Source organism: Monodelphis domestica, chromosome X (assembly GCF_027887165.1).
Source record: "Monodelphis domestica isolate mMonDom1 chromosome X, mMonDom1.pri, whole genome shotgun sequence".
NCBI classification, from domain to species: Eukaryota; Metazoa; Chordata; class Mammalia; order Didelphimorphia; family Didelphidae; genus Monodelphis; species Monodelphis domestica.
Window position 1 is genome coordinate 29,299,092 of NC_077235.1, and position 9,372 is coordinate 29,308,463.

Sequence of the window (9,372 nt, forward strand, 5' to 3'; positions counted from 1 at the left end):
AAGAGAAAGGACAGTTAGCTAACAGTGTACAGCATCCTCATCACACTGCTTGGCATTGAGAAAAGGAGATGTCAGGAGGAACAAAATGGGGACACAGAAAGGAAGTCCAGGAATGGAGCAGAAAATTCTGCCTCCACACAGAAAGCTATCATTCCCAGGGGCACCTTGTAGTGTATTGCACAAGCTGAGGTCACCAAAGAAATTCAAGATCTCTCAGAGATGATCCTTGCCTCCTGCCCCTGACTTCTCACTCAGACATACCTCTAGGGTTCCTTTCCGTATGTGCTTGCTATAAGTTCAAGAACTCGGCTCCAAGGTCCCTTCCTGTAGGCTGTGACTTTATGAGTTCTCTATGTTCTGGGAGCTAAGTCTGGAAGGCCTTCAGTGTACAGCCATAACATTCTGTTCAGCTGTTCTGGTTCTGACAATCTCCAATGGCTTCTCTAAGCTTTGTCCTACCAAGCTCTGATCATCTGGGTTCTGAGTTCCAAGGCCCCTCTTGACTTGGAAATACATGTTCCAAATTCTACTTTCCCGTTCTGCTTCATGTCTGTATTCTTTATGCTAAGAGCCTTCCCTGGGAACTCTGACTCTCTCTTTTTTATAGTCTCAAGTCCCTTCTTCCTGGCTAATTATTCTATATTCGAACATCCCTTCCGCCAAGCTTTCTCATTTCTGTTCTATGTTCTAAAGTTCCTTCTATCTCTGACACTCTAGAAACTGTATTTTATAAGCACCTAAGTGATATGGTGGATAAAGCATTGTGCTAGGAATCAGGAAGACACAAGTTCAAATCCAGGTTTGGATGCTTACTAGCTATGTGACTTTGGGCAAGTCACTTCACCTGGTCTCACTTTCCCTAGCTACAAAATGGGGATCATAATAGCATCGATCTTCCAGGATTGTTGTGAGGATCAAATGAGGCAATGTTTGTCAAACCGCTTAGCACAGTGCCTGACACATAGTAGATGCTTATTCCCTTCCCCTTCCTCCCAGTTCAGACCATATGTTCTACTATTCTCCTAGCTCTGCTACTCAGGGTTCTCTGTTCTAAGGCTCTTCCCCATCAGCTCCACATGTGTGTGGTACTGTTTTGGCTTTCCTCAGAGCCATAAACTCAAAGGCTCATCCCTCCCATCTCTGACACTCTGTGCTCTATACTCAAATACCCTTCAGATTGTGTCGTCCTATGTCCTCATTTAGGCTTTCTTTCTGTATCTGTCCAACAATTCCTTCCTCAAGTGAGCACAGCCTAGTACAAAGGGATCTGACCTTGGAGCCAGGTGACCCTCGCTTGACATCCCCCCACTGAGACACAAGCTACCTATGCGACAAAGGTAAGACAGCCAACCTTTGAGGGGCCCAGGAAACTCTGACACTTACGTGCACGAGGAGCTGGAGAAGTCTTTGGATCCAGGTGTGCTGATGCCCACGGCTCCTGTTGTCCTGAGGCCAGGCGTGGTAGCAAAGCCCTAGATGCTAGGCAGCGAGAAAGGAGTGCGTTGCCTGATAGAACATGACATTCCCACTCTCTTCTACACTGCCAGGCACCTGGAAGAGAAAGTGCCCAAGGAAGGACGGAAGGCTGAAGGAAGATCCGAAAGGAAATCCTATAAAAGAGAACACAAGATCTTCCCCACCTCCACACTGAAGAGCACCTGGGGGTCAGAGAACCAGGGGAAAGAAAAGAGGAAACTGAGGCAAACCAAGTCCAGTGCTGGGATTACCTACAGCCACAAGGTGTTCATGGGGGGGGGAGGGGGGATGATCCCAGTACCTCGTCTACACAGCCTGAGGCTACTGAGGAAGATTCTTAGCCTTCTCCATCATTTCTATTTGAATCTAGCTCTAGGGTTCCTTCAGATATGCACTTGCTATAAGCCCAGTTTCCATGTTCTAAGATCCCAGGACTTCTTAATCTTTTTTGCATCACGGATCCCTTGAGCAGTCTGGTGAGCTTACTGACTCCTTCTCAGAACTATGTTTTGAAGTGCATAAAAACCCTGTTAGATTACAAAAGACATCAACTCCATTGGACTACATCCATCTATGAAAACAATCTAAAAAAAGTTCTTCGATACCAGATTAAAAAGCCCTGCTGTAGACATTGACATACAGTGCAGCCTAAGTGACAGCCCTTGAGACTTCCAACTCCAGTATTTGCTTTTCTGCAGCCTCACTTTTCTCTGACACTATGTCTAAAGGTCCTTCTTGGCCCAACATTTTAAGTTCTAAAGGTTTTTTTTGGGGGGGGGGGAGGAGGTTGAGGCAGTATTGCTTGGTAGACTGAGACAGGGCCTGGAGTTAAGAAAAGCTAGTCTTGCCTCAGATAACCCAGCCACAGTTTGATTATCCCCATGTCCCTTAATGTCTCAGGAGCTCCGTCAACTCTTTAAGCTGCTAGTGGCCAAGGGGCAAAGGCAGAGTCTAGGGGGCCTCAGACCTGGGATGCCTCCTCTGCCCTCGTGTGGGGAACAGTAGCAGAGCAGAAGCTAAACAACAAGAGATGAAGAACTTCCCCCACCCCCCACAAGGTAGCTTTCCCACATCACTGCTGCCAGGTTCCTGGAGACCAAAGCACTGAAGGTGGGAAAGAGAGGAATGGGGAAACTCTGCATCCAGAGGGGACCCTGGTGCTGCTCCTGCGTAGTCTGAGGCCTTACCAAAAAGGATTCTATCAATCTTTAGAACTTAAAATGTCGGGCCAAGAAGGACCCCCCCAAGACACCTGTTCTCATCTCTCCACTAGGCCCAAACCTCAGATTCTTGAGACATCCTTGTGGCAAAATCAGGCTCCAGGGTTGAGGGTACTTCCTCTAGGTTCTTTCATTCTGGATTCTACCTTCCAAGTTCTCAGGTATCTCCCTCTGGACACTGGCAGTTGGCATTCCAGGTTTTTAGCCCCCCCCCTTTCTGCTTTGCTACCAAATTCTAATGTTAATTTAGACTTTAACATTCTACCTCAAGTATGTTTGGGCTTTCTCTTCCTTGGAACCCTACAGGCTCTGACACTTCTTTAAGGGGCCTTTTATTTCTGTTTGTTCCAATCCCCCTCCTCCTTGACTGTGCCCCTTGAATCAGCATAGCTTAGCTAACAGTCTTGGCCGTGGAGTGGAAGACTGGGTTCTGAGTCCTACCTCTGATTCATACTTATTGTGTGACCTTGTGTAGGTCACCTAACCTAATAACAGGCCAGGTAAACCTCTACAACTCTGACTTACTCTATAGGTAAGGGCGAGATCCAAAAAGAACTTCAGCTGAAGGTCCCTTTCTTCTTCTAGTGGTCCTCTAGTGGCCTGAGAGAAAGCGAGGTTTCTCAATAGTTCAGGGCCTCCTCTGGGTACCTGGAGGGAGAAAATGTAGAGAAGAAATGAATAAGGGGAAAGGGGGAACCAGAGGCAGGGACACCCTGGGGCTACTGGTATACCATCTCAAGTCATCCATGAGGATGGGGATTCTCTCCCGGGGCCCTTACTCAGCACTGCCTCCAGGGCTCCTTCAGACAGCCACTTGCTTCAAATCCAAATTCTCTTTTAGCATTCCTACCTCCACCCTTTGATAGGGCTTTCCTTATTCCACCATCTTTCCCTCCAGGTTCAGACAACATAGGAATACTAAGGTTCCCCCATCCCTCTCCTCAGGCTCTGACCCTATGTAGCCTAAATTCTCCCTCCTGGCTGGGTGCCATGTTCTAAATTTCGGCTATGACCTGACATGGTTTGCAACGTGCTAAGAAATCCCCCTCTCCTCCCCCACTGCCCAAGCATTCAGACTGTGGAGTTTCACCTGACTCAGCCCCTCCTTGTGACAGGTTCTAAGGTTCCTCTCTTGATTGGGGTTCTGATGCTTTATCATCTATGTAGGAATATTCTTCATAGTCAGGACCCTCTGGGTCCAATATTCTCAGTTCTCCCCTCCCATTCCTGACCACTTGTTCCCTGATTCTCCTGGCTCTGACATTCAGTGCTCTCTGTTCTAAGGTCCTCCTCGCCCCCTCCCCAGCCTGTGCTCGATAGCTCTGGCTCCAATAACCTATGTGTCCACCCTGTTTGCCTAAATCTGTCCTTAAAGTTCTCCTGACCCTGAGCTCCTCTGCTGGGCTCTCAACATGCAGTGTCCTCTGTTCTAATGTCCCTTCTGTAGGCAAAGGCCCTCAAAGTCCAATCATTCATTGCTCTGTTTCCCTCTCCCTCTTTAGGCTCCTTCCAGTATAGACAGTCTCTATCCTACCATTCCTTCCTCTAGCCTGTGCACTGTAGTGCAACCCAGCCTTGGCCTTAGCTGGCCACATGACAAGAGGCAATTGAGGAACCAGAACAAGGCATGGAGCTTCTAAGTGGCCAAAGCAATTTCCTGAGACGGGGTTAGGGCACTGTGGCATGAGCAAGTGGGCTCCTACCTGTGCTTAATGCTCCCTCTCCAGTCAGGGTCCAGGAGCAGAGGCCTAGATGCTCGACAGTAAGAGAAGGGAGAATTACCTGACAGAACACAGCATTTTCACCCTTCTCTACACTGTCGAGCACCTGGATGAGAAAGTAGGGCAAGAAAGATGGAGGGATGAGCAGGAGGAATCCTATAAAAGATCCAAAGTTCAAGCTGCCTGACTGAGAGAGACAGGACAATTACCTGGTGGTGAACCAAAGCCTCACCACCACTGCTGCCTCACTGCCCCACTCCACAACCACCAAGAACCAGGTGTGTATAAGGTGGAGAGGAAGGGAGTCGGGAGAGGAGGAAACCAAAGGCAAACTGGGAAAGGAAATTCGGAGGGCTGCTAGTGTGTGTGTGGTGAGCTAATGCTGTTGTTGCTGCTGCTGCTGCTGCATGACCAGAAGCCACCAGAGAGGATCAGGGCCTCCCAGAGAAGATCCTTGCTTGCTCCTGACCTGAACTCCCCTCTCAGATCCAGCTCCAGGGTTCCTCCAGACATGCCCACGCAGCATGGAATTGTGGTCTCTGATCCTTCCATGTACACATTGACTCCCTGGGCCTTCTGTTATGCCCCTTTGGCCTGACACACCTGAAGGGAATCTTGCATTTTGTGTTCTAAACTCCCTTCTGTCTCTGATACATGGTGCATGATGGGGTTTCCAGGCCTGCCATGCTATGTTCTAAGGCCCTTCCAGCTCTCACTTTCCCATTCTTGGGACCCTTAGGGCTCTGACATTGTGTTCCAAGGACCCTCAACTCTCTCATGTTCTAATATTCCTTCCAGGACACGATGCAGGCATCATGGATGGAGACTTGGCCTTGCAGTCATGAAGACTTAGTTTCAAGGTCTGACTCCAAGACCTGCTGACTATGTGATCCTGGACAAGTCATTTAACATCTCAAAGGGACCAAGCAAGTCTAAGAATGTGCCTTAAAGCCAGGGGTCAGGGGCACCGTGCACTGCCCATGTGTAGTACCCAGGCCCAGGGCCTATCTTCCTCTTCAGGCTGGGGCTAGGAGTAGAGTTCTCAATGGTGAGAGATGAAAAAGTCACTAAAAGAGCAAGCTAGCCTCTCTTTCTCAACAATGCCATAGCACCCAGAGAAGAAAGCGTAAAAATACAGGATGAGAGGGGCAGACTAAGGGAGAGAACCCCAGGCCAGGAAAATTAACTAGGTGAGTGGGATGAGATACTTACATATCAGTGCTCCAGGCAACTTCTAGCCAGAGGTCCCAGGGGCATTATATAGGGTGTAGGTATGCCCAGGCCCAGGGGCTGACTCCCTCCTTTGGTTGGACCTGTAAAAGAGCCCTGGATGCTCAAGTGGGAGAGAAGTCCAAGCTACCTGCCAGAATACGTATGGTATGTTCACTCCCCCCTACACTGCCAGGCACCTGGATGAAAAAGTTCAGAAAGGGGGAGGGAAAGAAGGAAGAAGGAAAGGAAGAAGAGGAAGGAAGGAAAGAAAAGGAGGGAAGGCAGAGACAAGAGAAAATCTGTGTGGTTATGGGCCAGGAAATGCTACTTGTCCTCAGCCAGAGGGCTGCCTGCCAGTGCTGGGCAACCTAGCCCTGCTACTGTATAGTTTGAGGGCACCCAAGATGTTCTTGGATTCTGGGAAGAGCTTCCACCCATACCTAAACCTGTACCTTGGCTCCCCACCTAGGCCCAACTCCAGGATTCCTTCAGGAATGCACTAACCACAAAGTCACGTTCCAAGCTCTGGAATTCCTCCCCTCTATGTTGTGATACGCATATTACATTCTCATCCACAGGACCTTTGGGTTCTGAGACTGGCTTCTAGGGATTCCTTCAGCTTTCATGTTCTCTAGGTGGAAAGAAACTGGAGACTGGCAGTCAGTCATTGCTGGGACTGTGTGACCATGACTAAGACACAGCTGTCCACAGCCCTGTAGACCGCCACAGCTTCTGAGAGTCAAGGGTCAGGACTGGTGTGCAGGGCCAGGCAATCAAGGCCATCACTTCTTCCTAGGGCAATAGGAGAACCCTGGATGCCCTCTAGTGAGAGATGGGCAAGTTCCCTCTCAACTCGTGGTAGCTTGCCCATGTCACTACACTATTGGCACCCACAGAAGAAAGCAATTTGGGGAAGGGGGTCAGAAGGACCTGCCTGCAGATGGTGGGGCTGCTTCTTCCCAAAGGTTGCTCAAACTTTGTTATTGTCTTCTAAGCTGCCCTTCTCCAGCTTTGTGCTTTTTAAGTTCTCATTCCCCTTCTCGTTCTAGAGTCTATGTTCTAAAAGTTTCTTCTGGGCTGGACACTACGGTTCCAAGGTTCCTTCTGACACTGACATTCTTTTTTTGTAACGTTGCTGAGAATATGCGCATACTTTGTTTCCAAATTTTTTCATGACCTAAAATAGAAATATTTTGTGTGGATATTTCTGTGTGTGGATACACACATCTACACAGACACATACATATATGGGATCTCTCTTTCTCTTTAGGTTAAGTACCTAGTAATTAGATTTGAATGTTGCCGGTATGAATAGCAAGATCCAAAGGAAAGATGTATTGCTTCTTTTAGATTTCGAGGACCTGGGCTAGACTTGTGGCCCTGCCACTTAACAGCTGGCTAACATCAGGCAGGGTATGAGGGCATCATTAGACAAATTTCCTCCTCTGTAAAATGAAAAGGTTTAACTAGGTTCTTCCAATGTCTAAGAACAACTTCCTAAACTTCCTCGCATAATTTCAAATTGTTCCCAGAACTTTTGGAACAATTTGGCCCTCTACCAGGAGTCTAATTATAGGTCTGGGTTCCCACAGGCCTTCCAATACTCCCAACACTGACTATTTGAAGAGGTAAGGAAAGGAAGAGGAGATGAGGAAGAGGAAAAGGAGAGAGAAGGGTCAGGGGAGAAGCAGGGGAGAAAAGAGGGGGAAAGAGCAAAGGAGAGGAAAGGAAGTGGAGGGGAGATAAGAAACAAGAAGAATAAAGAGAGAGGAAGGGGAGAGGGAATAGAAGAGGAGTGATACAGAAGAGAAAGTGAGGGAGAAGAAATGGCTGACCAGAAAAAGTAGGAGGGGACACTCCTAAGTGGGGCTAGAACCACCCAGCACTGTGGCATCTCTAGGGTCTCAGGTTCTCCTATACCTGGATTGTTCTTGTCGTCCCTCTTGTCCTGCTTTTCTTGGCCAGGAGTCTGGTTCAGATCTCCAACTAAGACTGTCTCAGGATCTCCCAGCCTTCACTCCTTTCACAACACACTACTGGTCTAGGAGGCAGAAGGGCGGGAAGAAGTGGTTGCCCAACAGCATCCTGGGAAGTAGTGGAACTTCGTGTTCATCAGAGGATGCTCTACAGTGCAAAAATGAATCAGGGACTACTAGGTTCAGTTTCTCCATCTGAACTAACTCAGATCATTTTGATCACTTTAATGTGTAAGATAAATTTCAGGTGTGATTGTGATTATTATATTTCTAACATCAAAGGTTGAAACAAAAAAGAGTTTGAGAATTAAAATCCCAGTTATTGAGACAACTGATTTAAGCAAACCTCCATTAGGAGGGGTACTCTAGTTAGTTAAATTCCAGCAGTACTTTTCTTGCCTAGCCGTCATCCTCATTTAGCACTGTATCTGGAATACAGTTTCCTACCAACAGATATTTCAGTATGATACACAATCTCCTTTAAATACTTTGTGGTAGTGCTTAGCTTGGCAGCCAATTTTTGGCAAAGGCAAATGCATGAAATATGTTACATGATAAAGTTTAAAAAACCATTCCAAAATAGAGTCTTTGAAAGAAGTCACCCTCAGTGGCCACTAGGTAGTACAATGGAGAGAGCACCAGGCCTGGAGTTGGGAGGATCTGGGTTCAAATCTCACCTCGGATACGTCCTAGCTGTGTGACCCTGGGCAAGTCACCTGATCCCCACTGCCTAACCCTTACCACACTTCTGTCTTAGAATCAATCCTTCCTTCCTTAAAAAAGAAGCCACCCTCTTATGATGATATCATTGAAAAAAGAAAAACTTGAAAGAAACATCCCTAAAAATGCCATCGCTTTTCTATATAACAATACCAAAATCCAGAAGGGAAAGAATGAGTTAATTCAGAATGATTACAAAATGCATAAAGTATCTGAGAGCTAATCTGTCAAAGCACGCTCAAGACCCATATAGATATGAATATAAAACACTCTTTGAAAAATAAGGAACAACTTCAATAATTGTAGGGATAATCAACCAATGCTCCTGGCTGGGCTGTGCCAATAGGATGAAAGTGACAAAAGGAAGTGAATTTCTGAATTTAGTGCAACACCAAACTACTGAGGAGCTACTTTACAGAGCTGGATAAAATAATAACAATATTTATTTGGAGGATTTAAAAAGTCTATTATATCAAAAGAAACAATGAAAAAAGTAAGAATGGAGAGGAAATAATACTTGTAGGCCTCAGCCTATAGCATAAAGCAATAATCAAAAAAACTCTTTAATACTGATTATAAAATAGAAAAGCAGATCAACAGACCATGATGGAAGGAGGAATAAAAAATAACTGAACTCAACAATGCAGTGAATAACAAAAAAAACTATCCAAGGAAGAACTCTCTTTTTTAGAAGAATCACTGGCAGAAGAAGTCTGACAGAAATCAGGTTTAGAGCAACATGTTATATACCACAACAGACAGATGACCTGAAGGTTAAAGATCAAACCATAAAAAACAGATAAAGTACTTTTCACATCTATGACAAAGGGGTAGATTCTAAAGCATTCAAGGAATAGAGGAATAATTTTGCATAATTCTGGCATGAAATTGATGGCATGAAATTGAAATACTTTTACACAAACTAATGCAACTAAGACAAGAAGGAAATGAGATCGCTGGGAAAAATCTTTATGATAAAAAATATTAATCCTTTGATAACTGCAGGCATCTAATGGAAATATATAAGATCGAAAGCCAATTCATTCT

General features: G+C 46.1%; 2 non-coding genes across 2 annotated transcripts; both read right to left on the reverse strand.

The window, feature by feature from the left end:
• Positions 1–1,483: 1,483 nt before the first annotated feature.
• On the reverse strand, positions 1,484–1,542 carry MIR7398F (microRNA mir-7398f). Its single transcript, NR_127701.1, has one exon. It is a non-coding gene; the product is annotated as a microRNA mir-7398f (primary transcript).
• Positions 1,543–4,455: 2,913 nt separating this feature from the next.
• Positions 4,456–4,514, reverse strand: MIR7398E (microRNA mir-7398e). Its single transcript, NR_127700.1, has one exon. It is a non-coding gene; the product is annotated as a microRNA mir-7398e (primary transcript).
• Positions 4,515–9,372: the final 4,858 nt, after the last annotated feature.